The 17483-nt window shown below is 42.9% G+C and overlaps 4 non-coding genes across 4 annotated transcripts; all 4 read right to left on the reverse strand.

Moving 5' to 3' along the window:
- Positions 1–3251: 3251 nt before the first annotated feature.
- Positions 3252–3365, reverse strand: LOC141616245 (small nucleolar RNA Z278). Its single transcript, XR_012530602.1, has one exon. It is a non-coding gene; the product is annotated as a small nucleolar RNA Z278 (small nucleolar RNA).
- Positions 3366–3523: 158 nt separating this feature from the next.
- On the reverse strand, positions 3524–3615 carry LOC141616240 (small nucleolar RNA Z223). Its single transcript, XR_012530596.1, has one exon. It is a non-coding gene; the product is annotated as a small nucleolar RNA Z223 (small nucleolar RNA).
- Positions 3616–3666: 51 nt separating this feature from the next.
- Positions 3667–3753, reverse strand: LOC141616259 (small nucleolar RNA U36a). Its single transcript, XR_012530615.1, has one exon. It is a non-coding gene; the product is annotated as a small nucleolar RNA U36a (small nucleolar RNA).
- Positions 3754–3784: 31 nt separating this feature from the next.
- On the reverse strand, positions 3785–3929 carry LOC141616260 (small nucleolar RNA snoR134). The gene has a single exon (XR_012530616.1). It is a non-coding gene; the product is annotated as a small nucleolar RNA snoR134 (small nucleolar RNA).
- Positions 3930–17483: the final 13554 nt, after the last annotated feature.

The following is a 17483-nucleotide window of genomic DNA, read 5'->3' on the forward strand; positions in this document are numbered from 1 at the left end:
CTGTTTACGTGGCATCTTTCCTATGCCTTGATACCTCATTAGCAGGTATACTTCAAACATCTTTGATGAGGTTTATACTATCTTAAATGCTGATCGAGACGAAGCCCCGCTTTATGCAAACCGGTGTCTTTCCAAAAGGCTGAGAAATTCGGGCGACATCCTTATTGCTCGGATCAATTTCCAAAGCAGACTCGAAATCTTCAAGAGCTTTAGTTAGTGAATTCAAATGCTTAGACGCTAAGCCTCTACGGTATAGGGCTTTAACATTCAATGGTTCAAAAGTTAAGACGAAAGTGCATTAGAACAGAACCTTAGTGTAATTCGAAAGTTTTAGCTCACAAAAAGCTAAATTCCTTGGTTGACCAATTAGCCTTTAATCTTAATGGAAAGCGGGTCGCTTTACAATTTGACCCTTTGGCCATAACCAAGAGAGGTAAAAATCAGGTTTCTAGTCCTAGTCCCGCAGTTGTCAACGAATATGCTATTCCTAGTGTGGTGGAGAATTACTCTTGCAGGATCAATAAGTCGCCTGATAATTGTTCTACATTCGACCCTCTTGGCAAAGAACGGACGGGAAAGAAACCCTTGTTGTCAGCAGGAGGAGCCTGATGACTGTGTTCCTTGTAGTTCACCCGATGTGCCTATGGATTCTGAGAGTAGTAGTGTGACCGCGCCGTGTGAGGCCTTGATTGATTCAGCTGTCTATAATTCATCCTCCTCAGATAGCTCACAACCATCTCAATTTCCCTTCACTAACAAGACGAGACCTCGCAATAGATTACATCTATCATCTGAAGATTACGCAAACTTAGCACATGGCAAAAATTTGGGATTCTACCACCCAAGGTCCATGTCTTACTTGAGGGTCCGTACCCTCACCTCTAAAAATATCCAGACGGGAACTCCCCAGGAAGAAATTTCAGGGACAGCAGAAGTTCCTAGCACTTCTCCTTTGCAAGAGAACCTTTTTCAGCCAATTAATGTCAAGCGCTCCGAAGGTGTTGAGTTGGTTCAAGAGGAGGTAATCATCCAGGTAGATATGGAGACCCACGAAGATAAAGTGGTTCACGAGGAAGCTGTTTTACAAATTGCTAAAAAGAAGCGGGTATCATCGGACTTGGCTCTGGTCAGCAAGGTTTCTGCGGTTCAATTCCAATTTGTTGCGCTCAGGGATAACACGAACAATAAGAATAAGAGTTGTCGACGTAAAGTGGCTTACTCCTACCGTCGAAGACATGTGACCCAATCTAGTATTCATACGAAGAAAAGATCTTCGGTCTCGATCGAATTTTCTCTATGTCTTTACAGGTACCACCAAGGGAATTGTAGCAGCTACGAGGGCTAAAAGGAAGGGGACGGATCTTTTCCACTTTGACGAATTTTCTCATCCTCCCTGCAAGAAGCGTCGTCTTACCTTTTCTGTTTTATACTCGCGTAACGTTAGTTCGGTTTGTTGGTTTTACGTTAGTCTACAGAACTCCGGTATCCCGGGGTTTGTACTGTAACAAACTTTATTTTATTTTAATATCAGTTTACTATTGTCGAAAAAAAAAAGTACAATAAAGAATGAGAGAAATGAAGCTTAGATCGCCTACATGGCTCCAAATTTCTTGCGATATGGGATAAAAAACTAAGAGTGGAGGAGATAGTCTATCGTTTCTTCGTATGGCAGACAACGAGGGCATAACGGGCCATTGGATAACCCTCTTTTAACTCGGATTACAATAGATTGCCATATTTTTTGAAGTAGTAGTTTTTTTCTTACATGGTCAATTACTTTCAAGTTTCAATGTTGTTCATGTAGCCATTAGCCAATGCTAATAAGTTCCTTTTATAATACTTTCAAAAAAACCTAATTTCTACTTTGGAGTTACGAGTAGGTGAGTACGGAGTATTATTTAGTGTTATTTTGAATCACAAAATCTCATTGAAGACGGACGATATCCGTCACAAGCTTGTGACGGATACCGTTTCCTCTCACAAAATGCCCATTGAGAGGTGAGTGGGAAGCACGTAGGGGCGCGCCCACCTTGTCCCTCTTCTTTTTTTGAGAGGTCCATGCTCATGACAGAAATTAGCGTCACAAGTTAAAGACTAGCTGATTTTGAATACATTTAATAGTTATAATTCAAATTTTTTTGAGTTTTAGAGTTGAAATGGCAATTTGATAATTTGGGATGTGGACTTCTCGAGGTGGAGCAATTTTAGGAAGATAGAAGTCAAGATATGAGAAGCCTACGCCCAATAGTCAAAGATTGTAATAACTTTGAATTGAAATCTCTCTTTTCATCTTTAAACAAAGATATATGGGCTATGGAGTTATCGAACTTCACTCGATTTAGGAAGTAATAATCAAAATACAGATAAACAGTTATCTTCTTAGCTTTCCAATTGCGCCATAAAAAACCTTGAGTTCCGTCTTGTAATGTAGAAATGGCAACCATTAAGAAAGAGCCATGCAATGTATAACGGTCCGGTACTTTTGCCATATCGTTGTGCACACCCTTGCCCGATCTAAGGCAAAAATGCAAGCAACAAGGTCTCGTGCTAGTGGTAACTGAAATACATAAGTTTATAACTGAAAAACTAAGAGTTCGAAGTCAAAAAAGACCGCGCGCACACTTTCAGCGATTCCCCCACCAAATTGATTGCCACTCTCGGCGACTAAATGAGCTTTGGTCGTCCATGCCACCTTGTGGTTTGGCCTTCTCATAACTTGCAGATACTCTTCAGTCAACATCATGATCAGTTCATCAATGTGAAAGTGAGAAGCGGTTTTCATTGACTAAGACTCCTCACAGAGACAAATTTAATAGTACATGAATTTTAATAAGATACATTGACTGAGTGTGCAGAAATGTAAATATTCGCATATTTAGCCACATAATCCTTGAAATTGTGCTCAGTCCGATCACTTCAAACCCTTAGATTTCAGTTATGTATTTTCGTTTTTATTTTTAAATTCGATTAATACTCAAGACCACTTTCTGTGTGTTAAATCTTTGGAGAAAACGTATCTTAAACTGAACACTCGATGTATCCAGCACTCAATATATCCTCCTACAAATAATTTGCCTATGAGAGGTGCTAGTCAATAAAAAATGCTTCTCACGCTTAAGCTTCATATCTTTAGTTCTTTTTTGTTATCTAAGCGAGTTCAAACACTTTTGCTGTAGTCAAATACTCTGTAATGCGATTTTACGCAAATTTAAGTTTAAATAACAGAAAGATCAATTTAAAAAAACAAATAAACCTCAGTAAAATCCAATAATATCATATGAATATAGCTTTGCTAAGGGGTTCTCCCTGTAAACAGGGTCTCAGCTCCACTATACCTCTTTAATTTGGATTATTTCATCTTTGGTACGTATTTCATTAACTTCTAAGATCAATAAAATAATTCAAACAAAATGAACAAAACAAGGAATTTTAAAGACCATTCCCGTAACATCAACGATGAATATTACTCAAATTGTAAGACCATTCAGTGTGAGACCGTCTTACATTATAATTACGGTTAATAATTAGGCTCGTGAATAAGACAGCTTTATCAATCAAGAATTTTCAGAAGCAGAACTGGCATTTAAAGCTGAGATTAATTCATCACCGCCAAACAAATTACAATAATTAACATTAAAATAAATTAAGAATTAAAAGAGTGTAAGATGGCTCATATTAAGAAATTCAACCATTTAATCCATTTACTTCATTGAAAAAATCTCAGAAGCGCGGATAATTTTGTAATCATAGCCAATAATAAATCGATAATGTTGATTAAAATTAAAAATATAGCCATTGCTTAGACACAGAAAAGCCGTAGAGAAACGAGGCTGAACTGCAACACGAAGGGCAAAGATTATAGAACGAGCATTGGGGCTTGATTCGTCATTTTATGAAAGACTCGGAGAAGCCCGGGGTGCAACGTGCCATCAATTTTAATCAAGGATAAACAAATAATTGCCCAACAAATATAATAAAACATTGATTTGAATCATCAAAAAGATTAGTTAAAAAACTTCCGATTGAATAAAACAAAGACAATCAATATCAAAGGAAGAAAATAAAAGTTGAAAGAGACTGAGAGATGAAGAGTGATTATGATTCTTAAGACGAACAAAAGTTGTGCTTAAAAAGGGGAGTGGCGACTACTAAAACTGAAAACCCTAGATCAAGATATGGGCCTCAGGCACTTCTTCTATGGGCTGTACAACCATTCTCAACAGCCCTCGAAATAATCCGATTTTTCGGGTTCCTTAAATCGAGTTTCGGACTTTCGGTATTACAAAGTAGATCGGATTTTTTTGTTCACCCTTAGGGCCCTATTGGCTACATCCTACATAACACTAGACCCAAATCCCAATAAATAGGTCAATCGGGTCGAATTCGGGACATTATTTCGGTCAGGTCAATTTTGTGTATACATAGTTCAATTTGGGTTCGGGTCGGCTGAGTTATTTCGGGTTCAGTCATTATTATCAATTTATTTATGGAAATAAATCAAATAATAAGTGTGCAACAAACATTTTAGTCGGGTTATATTGGGTCAATTCGGGTTCAGGTCAAACTCAAGTCTTGAGTTTGGGGTGTCAGAGTATTCAGATCGGGTAAATTTTGCCAAAGTTTACATGTAACACCGGCCTTAGGACCGGGTCATCAAGTATAAAAGACCAAATTGGTATAAAAAAATGTAAGGCTTGTTGGTAACTAGTATATACCCCGTACAATGCATGATATATATAGAGTTTTTAACTTTTAGCATATTATTTATAAACTAGTTTTGGAACCCGTGCACTACACGGGTGGTTACAGAAAGTATTATGAAAAGTAAAAACTTATTTATTTTATTATAGAGTTTTTGACTTTTAGCATATTATTTATAAATTTAAAATAACACTCCTTCATCCTGGTTCAAAATTACTATATCACGCCCCCTGTTTTACTTGTTACGCCCCCTACTTTTTCATTTATTCCTATTTTACCCTTGGACTATTTAATTAATTAAAGTAAAAAATATTTCTCGTTTTTTAGTTTATGGTTTTCGGAGACGGGTTTTACAAAATTATAATTGGAGACGTTTTTTAAATTATTGTTTTATAATTATTGGATTTTGGTAATATCTTTTACAATAACTAATAATTGTATAATAATAAATGATTTTTGTTGAACTTTTCATTTTTGATTTAATTACCGCTTTGTCGTAACTGAGTTTGGGTCGATTTTTAGAGTAATTAATTTAATATGTACCCGGTCTTAAAAAGACGTATTTTCCACCAACTATTGCAATTACTTTCACTAAAAAAAAAAAAAAAAAAAAAAAAAAAAAAAAAAAAGTGGCCTTGTCTTGTGAATTACAAGACGCGGCCATGGTGGTGTCATGTGAATTACAAGACGCGGCCATGGCCATGTCGTGTGGTTTACACGACAGAACCATGGGTGTGTCATGTGGTTTACATGACAGGTCCATGGCCATGTCTTGTAAGCCACATGACAGTGTCATGGCCGTGTCTTGTAATTCACACGACATGTCCTTGGCCGTGTCTTGTAATTCACACGACATGTCCTTGGCCATGTCTTGTAATCCACATGACGGGTCCTTGGCTGTGTCTTGTAAGTTACATGACGAGGCCAATCTTCGTATTTTTTTAAATCGTGTTATGTGTGCCGCTAAATTTTATTTTATTTTTTAAATCTTGTAATCATTATTCTTGAAACGATATAATTTTTTCATTCATTCATTCATTCAAGACGATTTTTTGTAACAATTTAATATCGTCTTGAATGAATGAGTACGATTTAATTTTATTTAATTTTGTAAAAAACCGTCTCCAAAAATCATAAAATAAAAAATTAGAAATATTTTAGTTAACTAAATACATAGTTTAAGGGCAAAATAGGAATAAATGAAAAAAAAGAGGGTGTAACAAGTAAAACAGGGGGCGTGATATACCAAATCCCTTATTTATTTACCTATTACATTTATGGGTATCTTAGTCATTTATTTACCTTTTCATATTGGAAACTAGTTTTATAACCCGTGAGAATCAAGTCAAAAGAAAATTATAAAGATGTTCCATAACCATTATTTCTAGATTTCATGCAATGTTATTGATATGTGAGTATGTCATCCTCCTGCAATTTAAATACAAACAAAAAAATAATAACTAAATAAGATTATAAATATTAATTAATTCAAAATATAATAAGAATAAAAAAAGTTAAATAATTCATTTGGTTATATATATGCATACTTTACCTACCAACTTTTTAGATAAAAATGAAAAATAGGATTGCTGTAATATTTATATAAGAAAATATTTGTAATTAATTATCTAATTAATTTCAAGAATTTATTTTAGAGAAGAAGGATGTTTTGTGAACAAAGGGGGAGATAGAAAATTATGGTAAAATAAATACAAAGTATAATAATTGTGAGGAAAAACAAAAAGACAATCTATTAAATAAAAATAAATAAAACTTAAATGAATAGGTAGATTGATACAAATTTATGAGAGGAAAATAAAGAGTTTGTATTAACTTTTTTTTTTTGTTTGCAACTAATATTTTTTATTTTGTTAGTATTTATTAGTAACACATGATATTTAGAGATTATTTCTAGTTAGATAATCAAGTAATTAATATAATTGAATTTTTACTAACCTATAGAAAAATTACACGTGGATTAAACATAAATGCTTTAAGTAGCTTTTTAATAATATTGTATAGATTAAACAATAAAAGTGGAATGGAGAAGGTCTCATTTAAATTCACCATGAACACGAAATTATATATATATTGCTAAACAATGCAATTTTTTTTTCTACAAAAACTTATCCTTTACGTGAAATAATTTCATGAACTAAATAAATGATATTACTACCCTTTTAAAATTTTATTATTATTATTGTTTAATTTCATTTAAGTATTTACAGAATTTGTTTGTAAATTACTTAAATTAAATAAATATTTTCTTTTCCATATATTTTATATTTTCCTAAGAAAATATTTTATATGATCTTTAATACTCATTTGTCGATTAATTATTTTTGTAAAATATCTTCTATATACAACAAAGTTATAATATATATTTTTTTATAGTAACAACAATAGTGAATTAGTGCCTTTAAAAAAAAAATAGTGAACTAGTGACAATACAATTTTTTTTGTTTTTAACTTCATGAATGATTTTTCTTCGTTCTTAATTTCTTATGTATTCAATTTTTTTTTATTTTGAATACATATAATACTACTCCATATGAAATATCTTGAAATTATTAACTTATAGTTAATCCGTAGTTTTTATTGTAGTTTTTTTTAGTTAATTAAGTTTAAAGTTAATGGAATATGGATGGATTTTTAAAGGATATAAGTGAATTATTAAATTAATGCAATATAATAATAAATTGGTAATCCATGTTATATTAGTTTGTCAAGTCAAATTGTTATTGTGTACGTGGCTTTTTTTCATCCCATGTTGATAACTCCATTTTACCCCTCATAAATCAATGCTTAGGACTAGACCAGGCAAACAGATCAGGTCGTGTCGTGTTCGTGTTCGTGTCAACTTTAAACGGGTCATCACTACCCCAACCCTAACCCGACCCAATTAGATAAACGGGTCATTTGTCTCAACCCTAACCCAACCCATTTAATTTTCCTATAACCCAACCCGACTTGTTTAACCCATTTATCTTGTAGCAGGTCATTTTTAACCCATTTAACCCGTTTAACCCAATAAACTAATAAATAATCTAAGTTTTATAGCCTTATTATCCCAAAAATGATGAATGAGAATGATTATTGTTAAGTTGTTTGGTTGGATTATTGATTGAACCCAGCTATATTATGACACTTTTAAATAAATGGGTTATTCGTGTCGGGTTCGTGTCAAAAGAGCTCAACCCTAACCCGACCCATTTAAGTTTCGTGTCGTGTTCGTGTCAACCCAATTACTTAAATGGGTCACAACCTCTCAACCCTAACCCGCTAACTTCGTGTCGGGTTCGTGTCGTGTTTTTGGGTCGTGTCAATTATTGCCACCTCTACTTAGGACCCCTTTTTATTGCCCCTTTGGCTAGTTTAGCATGTCGCTTTGACCGATTTTAGTTTGACCCGTGTCACTCCCACCGTACCTTGCTTATATGAGTTTTCGAGCCACTTTACTTGCTTTTGTTGACCTTCTTGTAGGTGTCTTGCTCGGGAGCTCATGCGGGACGGAGTTGGAACGGGATTTGTTTGAAGAATGGAAGTAACTAGGAGGAATTACAGCCGAGGGAGTTAACTATACCCGACCGGGCATCACTATACCCGACCGGGTACCTCTCACCCGTTTGACGTTTTTAGCGTTTTTTAGCCCATTTTGACATTTTACCCGAGAGGGTACAATTGTACCCGCCCGGGCATAATTGTACCCTCCCGGGTACAATTTACTCCCTCGGCTGCAGTTTTTTCGTCTTCTCTTGTTTTTCCACCTACCTTTTTGTACTTGATATAAATACTTAATTTTCCCGAAAATTAGGGATCTAATCCTAGTTTGAGAAGAAATTTGTGAGGATTAGAGAGGAAAAACTCAAATTCTTTGTAACTTATCAATCATTCTTCATCAATCAAAGATTATTATTGTTGTTCTTACCTTATTCTTCATTATTATTCATCCTTCCTTAGTTGGTATTGCTTCTTTCCTTTTTCTCTTCTCTCCTTTGTTCATCAATCGTTTTCAATAGTTGTTGTTAGATCTCTTTTTGTTAGTATTTGTTGAGACTTGTTGTTTGTTGATAGTTTAGTCAAAATCTCTCTCTCTTGTTTGTTGTTCATGCTTTTGATTGGAGTGATTCTTATAAAGCTTGAGACTTTGATAGATTTGATAAAGCTTGGGTCTTTTTGAGTTAATTCATCTACTCTTAGCATTATTAGTTGATTTCCATCATCTCTTATCACTTTTGCATGCTCTATCATAAAATTCATAATATCATCATGTTTACACCTAAAGAATTCATCTTTATTCATTGTCTTGTCTTAAATGCCATGATTAGTGAGTAGTACTCTTGCTAGGATGCGATTGGGAAACTACATGAGTGATTAACATGTTTGATTCCATTTAAATAGTCATTTAGGGGAAATTGGTGGGGTTTACCTTGTGATTTATTTTGTTAATGTTGTAATTTGGGAATTTGGTTGATTGATGACCCTTGTCCACCAATGGGAATTGGTTAGGTCCTAAGTTGATCCCCCTTTTACATCCTTGGCCTATTTGGGTTGAACCTGGGAGGGAGAGCCTAAAGAGGGTGCCTTTGGGAACCGGTTTGACCTTCACCTTTGGGAAAAGGGCTGGGAAGGCCAGGAATTTATCGTATGCTTAATGACTCCTAGCATTAATCGACTACCTTGGGGATGGCGCGCGTTCCTAGGGTCTTAGAATATTGTATAGGAGATTTCGAGTCATGAGCCCAGGAGGGAGTCAATAGGCGAATTAGAGGCGTTTTCCCCCGCCTTGTGTACCCAAGATGACTTACTGCCGAAATTAACATGATAATCATGAATGATTGTAGCCTAATCGTGCCCTAGTCCTTCACTTCTTGAGTAAAATATCATTCTAATTAGTTTTCTCTTTGAATTTCGTTGTTGCTTTATTAGTTTAACTAGTGTAGATCCCGCGCAAATACGCGGTAAATATAGGCCTTTTAATCTATATAATACTTGATGGGGCATATTCTGTGCCCGCTGACCAAGTCAACATATTGAACGAGGTCAAAGATATCCACAGCAAGCCAATGACTTAGACATCCCAGCCGATGCAGCCTTTCGGCCTTCCAGCCTGGGTCTCGGCATGGCAACCTACCAAAGGGGCACATACCCGCGTACTCATATCCAAGAACCCTCGGCATGGAGTCAACCAGGCTCGCCGGCCTGCCATAGGTCCCTCGGCCGAGGGTAGATCAGTCTTTCCACCTGCTATGCCACTTGGCCCACTTGGCCACTACGTGACAAAAGGTGAAAGTCTATAAATACTCCTCAATCCTCATTGAGGAAGGGATCCAGAATCTAACCTAAGAACGACTTAAATTGGTATTATCTCTCTCATCTCTCTACAATACACGTCATCAAGCTACATACTACTTAATCACAATAAGTTCACTGACTTGAGCGTCGGAGTGAGTACGCTTGGCACAAAGCCAAGCCCTCGGTTGCTCATTGTTGCAGGAGAGGCCGAGGAGAGCAATCAAGGCTAGAAGAGGCATTATTCGACAAAGCTAGCGTGGTAAACAAACCTACTTCGAATTCACACCCGAACAATTGGCGCCGTCACGGGGGAATCGAGATACTAGAAGCTAGTCATTCCCAAACAAAAAGAAAAAGAAAAAAAAAAAAAAAAAAAAACCCACCCAAAAAGCTAAGAAGATGTCAAAAGAACAAGAGGTGTTCGTAATCAAGAGCCCCTCCACCCGGATGATACCGTCCACAGTGAGGTTGTGCGGCCCTCCACCAAATGGGATAATTCAACCGGAGTTCGGGATGCCAATAATGCCGATCGCCACCGCCGCCGACCAGGTCACCGTCATGGGGCGTGTGGTTGATGCGGAAAGCCGGCGCTCCTGGACTCGATTGTCGGCGCGCCGACTCACACCTGTCACACCGACAAGAGCGGCGGGACCCGTCCGAGAAGCTAGGGCCCAAAAGGTGACTCCGAGAAACCTGAACGAAGCACTAAGAGAGGCCGAGCCTACCAAGACGCCGGGGAGCCCGGAGTGTCGGTGGTAGAACTAAGCCCTTCCCGCACTCGCGGAAGGACGATGTCGCCGCGACGCCCACGAGGCATGCCCCCGGACGAGCGAAAGGAGTCCGACTCACCAGAGTCGGAGAAGGAGTCCGACTCACCAGAGTCGGAGAAGGAGTCCGACTCACCAGAGTCGGAGAAGAAGCCCTTCCCGCCACGGGGAGAGGGGCCGGACTAGGGATGCGAGGAGCCGATCGCCGCGTGTCATTAGACACGTGGTCGACACCCCTCGGTGCCTACGTCCTAGAGACCCGTGTGCCGCCAAAGCTAAAGCTACCGTCTATATCATACAAAGGAGAGGGCGACCCAACCGATCATGCCGAGGCTTTCGAGTCTCACATGTCGGTGTGGGAGCAACCGACGAGGTCTGTGCCGAATTTTCCCAACGACCTTGGTTGGAATGGCGCAAAGGCGGGTACAAGGGGCTACCCGATGGGTCGGTATACTCCTATTCCGACCTAAGAGACGCGTTTTTGGCCCAAGATCTACCAATAAAAGGAGAGCCGTTGAGACATCGGATCTCCCGACCATCAGCGAGGAGGGAGGCGAGTCACTCCGAAGCTATGTGAAGAGGTTCGATGCCGGGGTTCGGCAGATTAGGGAGCCGAACAGCGAACTAGCGGCCTTCGACTGATGAAAGGCCTCCCCGGAGGGGACTTGAAAACGAGCTCATCAAGTGCGGTGGCTCGAGCCTTGAGTCCGCCAGAAATTGGCCGACCCGTGCCATTAAGGTCGAAGACTATCACAAAATATGGATAGGCCACGGCGAGGCCGGGCACTCAGAAAGAAAGAGCCACCGGGAGGACAAGCCGGATGAAGGGCGCCGTGACAATAATAGGTCGCGGACCGACAGGCCGCCGAAGCGGAAACCCGGCGGACGCCGGGGAGTTCGGTCCGTACTACCATAAGAAGTACAAAGATCACACCCCCGGTCGTATCGGCCGCCGAGGTCTTCTCCCGAGCGAAACGAGGGGCGAGAAGTGGGAAAGGCCCCTAAACCTAGGGGGGACGGTGACACGAGCCTGTCTTCGTGAGTACCACGGCCACACCGGTCACTTAACCAACGATCGCCGGCATTTGAAGAATGCCATTGAAGAGCGATCCGAAAGGGAGCCTCGGCAAGTATATCGCCGGAGGCCAAAAGACTAACACCGGTGGCTCGGATAAAAAATCCGTCTTTGAACGGATAGGGACAATTCATGTTGTCATCGGGGGAAACGAGAACGGCGGATCCGCTCGCGGACACAAACGGCACTGAACGGATCGTATCGGGCCGTCAACTTCGTGCCCACTACAGCGGCCCGCGCTTCCAACATCCCGAACATAACTATTGGGAAGGAGGACTACGAAGGAGTCATCGCCCCACATAGCGACCCACTCGTAGTCCACTTAGACATAGCTAACCACCTGGTCATGAGATGCCCGATTGACACGGGTGCTTACACGAACATCATGTTCGGGGAGTGCTTTACGGGGCTCGGCACGAAAATTGCGGACCTTAGCCCCTGCACCAACCCATTGTACAGCTTCTCCGGGCAGGCTTGGTCCCCACAGGGTCTATCAAGTTACCGGTGATGTTCGGCCAGTCCGACGCGGCCAAGAATGTGATGTCCGAGTTCGTGGTCATCGACGGCTCATCCGCATACAACGTTCTCATCGGTCGTGTCACCCCGAGTGAGGTCGATCTTTGTAATGTCCATCCGGGCCCGACACGATGTATATCTCGGACCGCGGGGAGGTTCATAAACTCGTCTCAAAGAACGAAAAAGACGAGGTGGTCAACGTCCAAATATCGGCCGAGGGATGCAACATGCAATCCTTCAAAGTGGCAAAGAAAGAGGAAAAAGGGAAGAACCCATCCTTAAGACAGGGGGACGAACCGATGAGCACCAACCACGTCGCCATGGTCGAAGGGGCTGAGACCGAACAGATAGAGATTGACCCAGGACGCACCGTGATCGTCGGTGTCGGCCGGAACCAAAATTCGGGCCGATCTCCTGACTGCCGAGAAGGAACAAAGACGTCTTTGCGTACTCGGCCGCCGAGATGCCAGTGTAAGCCGAGAAGTCATCGTTCACAAGTGAACGTACTCCCCGCGCTCGCCCAGTGAAGGGGGGTGAGAAACTCCTCGGCCGAAAAGGAAGATGCCATCAAGGCCGAGGTTGATAAGTTGTTAGATGCAGGCTTTATCATCCCTTGTACATACCCCGAATGGCTAGCTAATGTTGTAATGGTTAAAAAGTCATCGGGGGGGTGGAGGATGTGTGTTGATTTTACGCAACTTAATAAAGCATGCCCGAAAGATTGCTACCCCTTGCCTCGGATAGATAGCTTAATAGACGCAACGGCAGGCTACACAATGCTTGAGCACTGCTCGACGCCTTTTCGGGATACCATCGGTATTCATGGCGAGAGGAAGACATGCCTAAATGCGCATTCATCACCATACACGGCACCTACATGTACAAGATGATGCCGTTTGGTTTGAAAACGCCGCGCGACTTACACAAGACTGGTGGACAAAGTGTTCCAAAATCAAAAAGGGCGAAACATTGAGGCTTACGTCGACGATGCTATTGTCAAGAGCAAGTCCGACGGTGAGCACCTAGCCGATTTACACGAGACATTTTGTTCACTAAGGAAATACAAGATGAAGCTTAACCCTACAAAGTGCAACTTCGGTGTCCGGGCCGGCAAATTCCTCGGCGTGCTTGTTAGCGCCGGGGAATTGATGCCAATCCGAGAGAAAGTCCAAGCAATTCTAGACCTTCCTGAGCGAGGAATCGCAAAGAGGTTATGATACTGACCGGGAGGATGGCGGCCCTTGCCCGTTTTATCTCTCGGTCAGCCGATAAGAGCACCCCTTTCTTCAAAGTGTTGAAGGGGAATAAAGACTTTTGCTGGGGGGAGGAACAAAGCACAGCTTTCAAACAACTGAAAGCCCATCTGCAAACTCTCCCGACCCCTGTCCGGCCGACGGGGAAACGCTATATCTATACTTAGCGGAACCTCGGCCACGGTCGATCTTGTGATGATCGTCGAGAGAAGAAAACAAGCAAAGACACCAATCTACTTTATCGACCATACACTGCCCGCCGAGAGAAACTACCCGCTGATTGAAAAAGCAGCCTTTGCCGTGGTTGTTGCCGCAAGGAAGTTGAAACCCTACTTCGACGCACATCCCATGACAGTCTTAACCGACCGGCCGTGGAAAAAGCATTGGAAAAATTCGAACGATCGAGCGACTTATCAAATGGGCGGTGGAGCTATCCGGCTTCGGCATTCAATACAAACCGAGGCCTTCGATAAAGGGGCAGGCGCTGGCAGACTTCTTGGCCGAGTGCACGTATCAGGAAGAATCGTGTCCCGGCATGTGGGAGGTATATACCGATGGATCCTCCACAATGAACGGCTCGGAGCCGCATCCTTATCATCGGCCCAAACGGGGACGAGTTCGAGTACGCTTTGAAGTTTACCTTCTCGACCTCAAACAACGAATCCGAATATGAGGCGGTGATAACCGGAGTTGAGTTAGCCGAGCCGCCGGGCGAACACATCATTTTGAAAACAGACTCTCTCTTGGTGACTAACCAATACGAAGGAGAGTATGAAGCTCGGGACGATGGGATGGTAAGATACCTGGAAAAGGTAAAAGCGAGACCTCAAAATTGAAGTCATTCAAAATGCGACACATCCCCAGTGTCCGAGAACAACCGGGCCGACGCTCTCTCAAAGCGCGTTCAACCATAAAGAATATCACCAACCGTCTTTGGTGGACATCGAGAACGCTAAAAGCATTGACGAAACCATCGGCATGGTGTGCGACGTGGAAACAGAGACGACATGGATGACTCCGATAAAGGGGTATAAACTGTCGAATGAATTACCAGAGGACCGCAACCTCTCACAAAAGATAAAGAGGATCGCAGCAAGGTACTTGGTGTTTGAAGGAGAGTTATATAGGAGGTCCGCGACAAGGCCACTCCTAAAATGTGTCGGTCCAGTAGATGCGGAACTAATCTTGTGAAAATACACGAAGGCATCTGTGGTCATCACATGGGGGCAAGAACACTAGCCCACAAAGCTCTCCGAGCCGGCTACTTCGCCCACCATGCTTGAAGATTCCGAAACAAAACCGAGAAAATGCAACAACTGTCAGATGCACGCTCCGGTGATACACGCACCTTCCCGAGACCTGCAACCAGTGCTTAATCCCCTTCCCTTTGCACAGTGGGGAATGGATCTACTAGGGCCATTTCCAACGGCATCCGGAGGAAGAAAGTTCCTAATCGTCGCCGTCGACTACTTCACCAAATGGGTTGAGGCCGTGGGCGTGTGCTGCCCAAACGGCGGCGGCCGTAAGAAAGGTGATCTGGGAAAATGTCATAACTCGTTTTGGGTTACCCCAAGTCATGGTGTTCGACCATGGCCGAGAATTTTGGAGTGACACAATAATGAGCTGGTTGGAAGAACTCGACATCAAATTTGCATACTCCTCCGTCTGCCACCCCCAGAGCAACGGACAGGCGGAGGCAGCCAATAAAACGATCCTCAACGGCTTGAAGAAGACAGTTGAAGACCTCAAGGGAAGATGGGCCGATGAGCTACCCGGCGTTCTATGGTCCCTCCGGACCACGGAGAAAGAAGCAACGGGGTGCAGTCCTTTTCACCTAGTCTACGGTCCGGCGATCCTGCCGATTGAAGCAACGGTGCCAACATTCAGAACGGCCACTTTTAACCCAGATGAAAACGAGGAAGGCCTAAGAACCTCCCTGGACCTGGTCGAAGAAAGTCGAGATACGGCACGCCTCAACTTAGCGATATCGAGCCGAATGAAAAGGGCCTACAAACCGAAGAGTCCACAAAAGGGACTTAAAAGTAGGAGATCTGGTCCTAAGGAAGTCAGCCGCCACCAACAAAGGAAACATCCATGGCAAGTTGACGGCCAATCGGGAGGGTCCCTACAAGGTAGTTGAAGAAATGAGGCCGGGTACATACAGGCTGACGGACATGGGAGATGTACCTTTGATGAGCCATTGGAACACCGACAATCTCGAAAAATACTTTGTATAACAAATGAGTTGCCCAAAACAATTGTTGGCACCCCAATGCATATTCATATCTAATGAGGAGTCATCCAAGTTTTTCATCAAAGTGTTAATCCACCCCAGTCAGAAGGCATACTAACATATGTACACAGCAGACAGAGCCAAAACCTCGATCATCCCGGCCTTTAACGGGAGTGACGGGGGGACGAGCCGATATGCTAACATATGTTCAACGGCGGTCAAAACGTAAACTCCGTTGCCCGTGAATCGGCCGGGAAGAGACGAGTGAAACGCGATCGCCTCGGCAAATTAAGACCGAGCTTAAAGACGTTAAACACGGTTGAGATACGCATTCTAAATCGCTCTCTACTGAAGCCAAAGGTAAAAACGAAAAGCGCTCAATTAATTAACGCCGGAAGACAAGTGAAGGGGTAGACCAAATGCCTCGGCACGACCCCAGGCAAAGCAAGCAAAATTCTCATTAAGAAAAAGATAACGAGTTACAAGAAGGAGAAACACAGACGACGGCCGTCCCCTTTGGGATAAGCCAAGACTCTACCTACCAAGGTCTTACAAAATACAAGGAAAAGTAAAGCAAAAGGTTTCGGACTGGTTCTTTGAAGCGCCAAAAGGATGGCGGGGAGAAAAGGCTTAATAGTTGGCCCCGAATAGCCGAAGCTATCCGAGACGCCGGTGAGCCCGGTGACGACCGCCCGTCTCTCTATGCCTGTTCTTTGCTTGCCCTTACCGCCATCGCGAGCGTTACCCTCGGTGAGCGACTTAGATGCAATCTGGGCGACCTTAGCATCCTCGGCTTTCTTGGCGGCCTTGGCATCCTCGGTGCCTTATCCGCCGCAGACTTTCTTAGCGACCTTAGCATCCTCGGCCCTTCGATCTAGCGGACTCCTCCTTGGCCGCCCTCGTCTTCTCTCGTAAGGGCCGCCTTTGCGGCGGTCGCCTCCTCCTCCTCTGCTTGGCCCTCACATCCTCGGCGGCCTTATCCGCCGCAGCCTTCTCTTTAGCCTCGAGCCTATCGTCGAACAGCTCGTCAAATTTTGTCCACGAGAAAGGAGCCATCCTGGATAGACCTCATCTATCACCTCCCGAAAGCTTCTTCGGTCGGGTCCCTATACTGAGCACACATGCGAGGGAGAATCGTGCTTTGAAGCGTCTCAATATCCTTCTCCCTTTGGGCAAGGATAGCACTAGTCTCCCTATGCGACTCCGCTTGGAGCCGATACGCCCTTTTCGACTCCTCCCTTTGGGCGACAACAACGTCGTAGCCGCCCTTGTACCTGTCCCGTTCCTCCTTCAACTTGGCGGCGGCGAGAATCGGCGACCTCTACCTTGGCCTTCTCGGCCGACGCGGCTTCTCAATTTCCTCGACCCGCGCTTGTGCGGCAAGGAGGTCAAGCTTAGCCTTCCGGCCACCCCTTTGCGGCAACAACATCGAGCCTCAGCTGCTCTATCAACGGTCCCGTCTCGGCCAAGGCCTTTTCTTGCTCCCTAATACGAGAGCCGGCCAGATCGGACCAAATCCCAATCCTCTTGCTCAGCCTTGTACCCTCCGCTGTGAGCTGGTCGTTGGATATCGACGCGAGTACGGAGTCGGCATTTTTCCCGCCGTCTCGCATAGGCCTCTTCTCAACTCGCCGCTCGCAATT

The sequence above is a fragment of the Silene latifolia genome, chromosome 11, assembly GCF_048544455.1.
Source record: "Silene latifolia isolate original U9 population chromosome 11, ASM4854445v1, whole genome shotgun sequence".
Classification (NCBI taxonomy): domain Eukaryota; kingdom Viridiplantae; phylum Streptophyta; class Magnoliopsida; order Caryophyllales; family Caryophyllaceae; genus Silene; species Silene latifolia.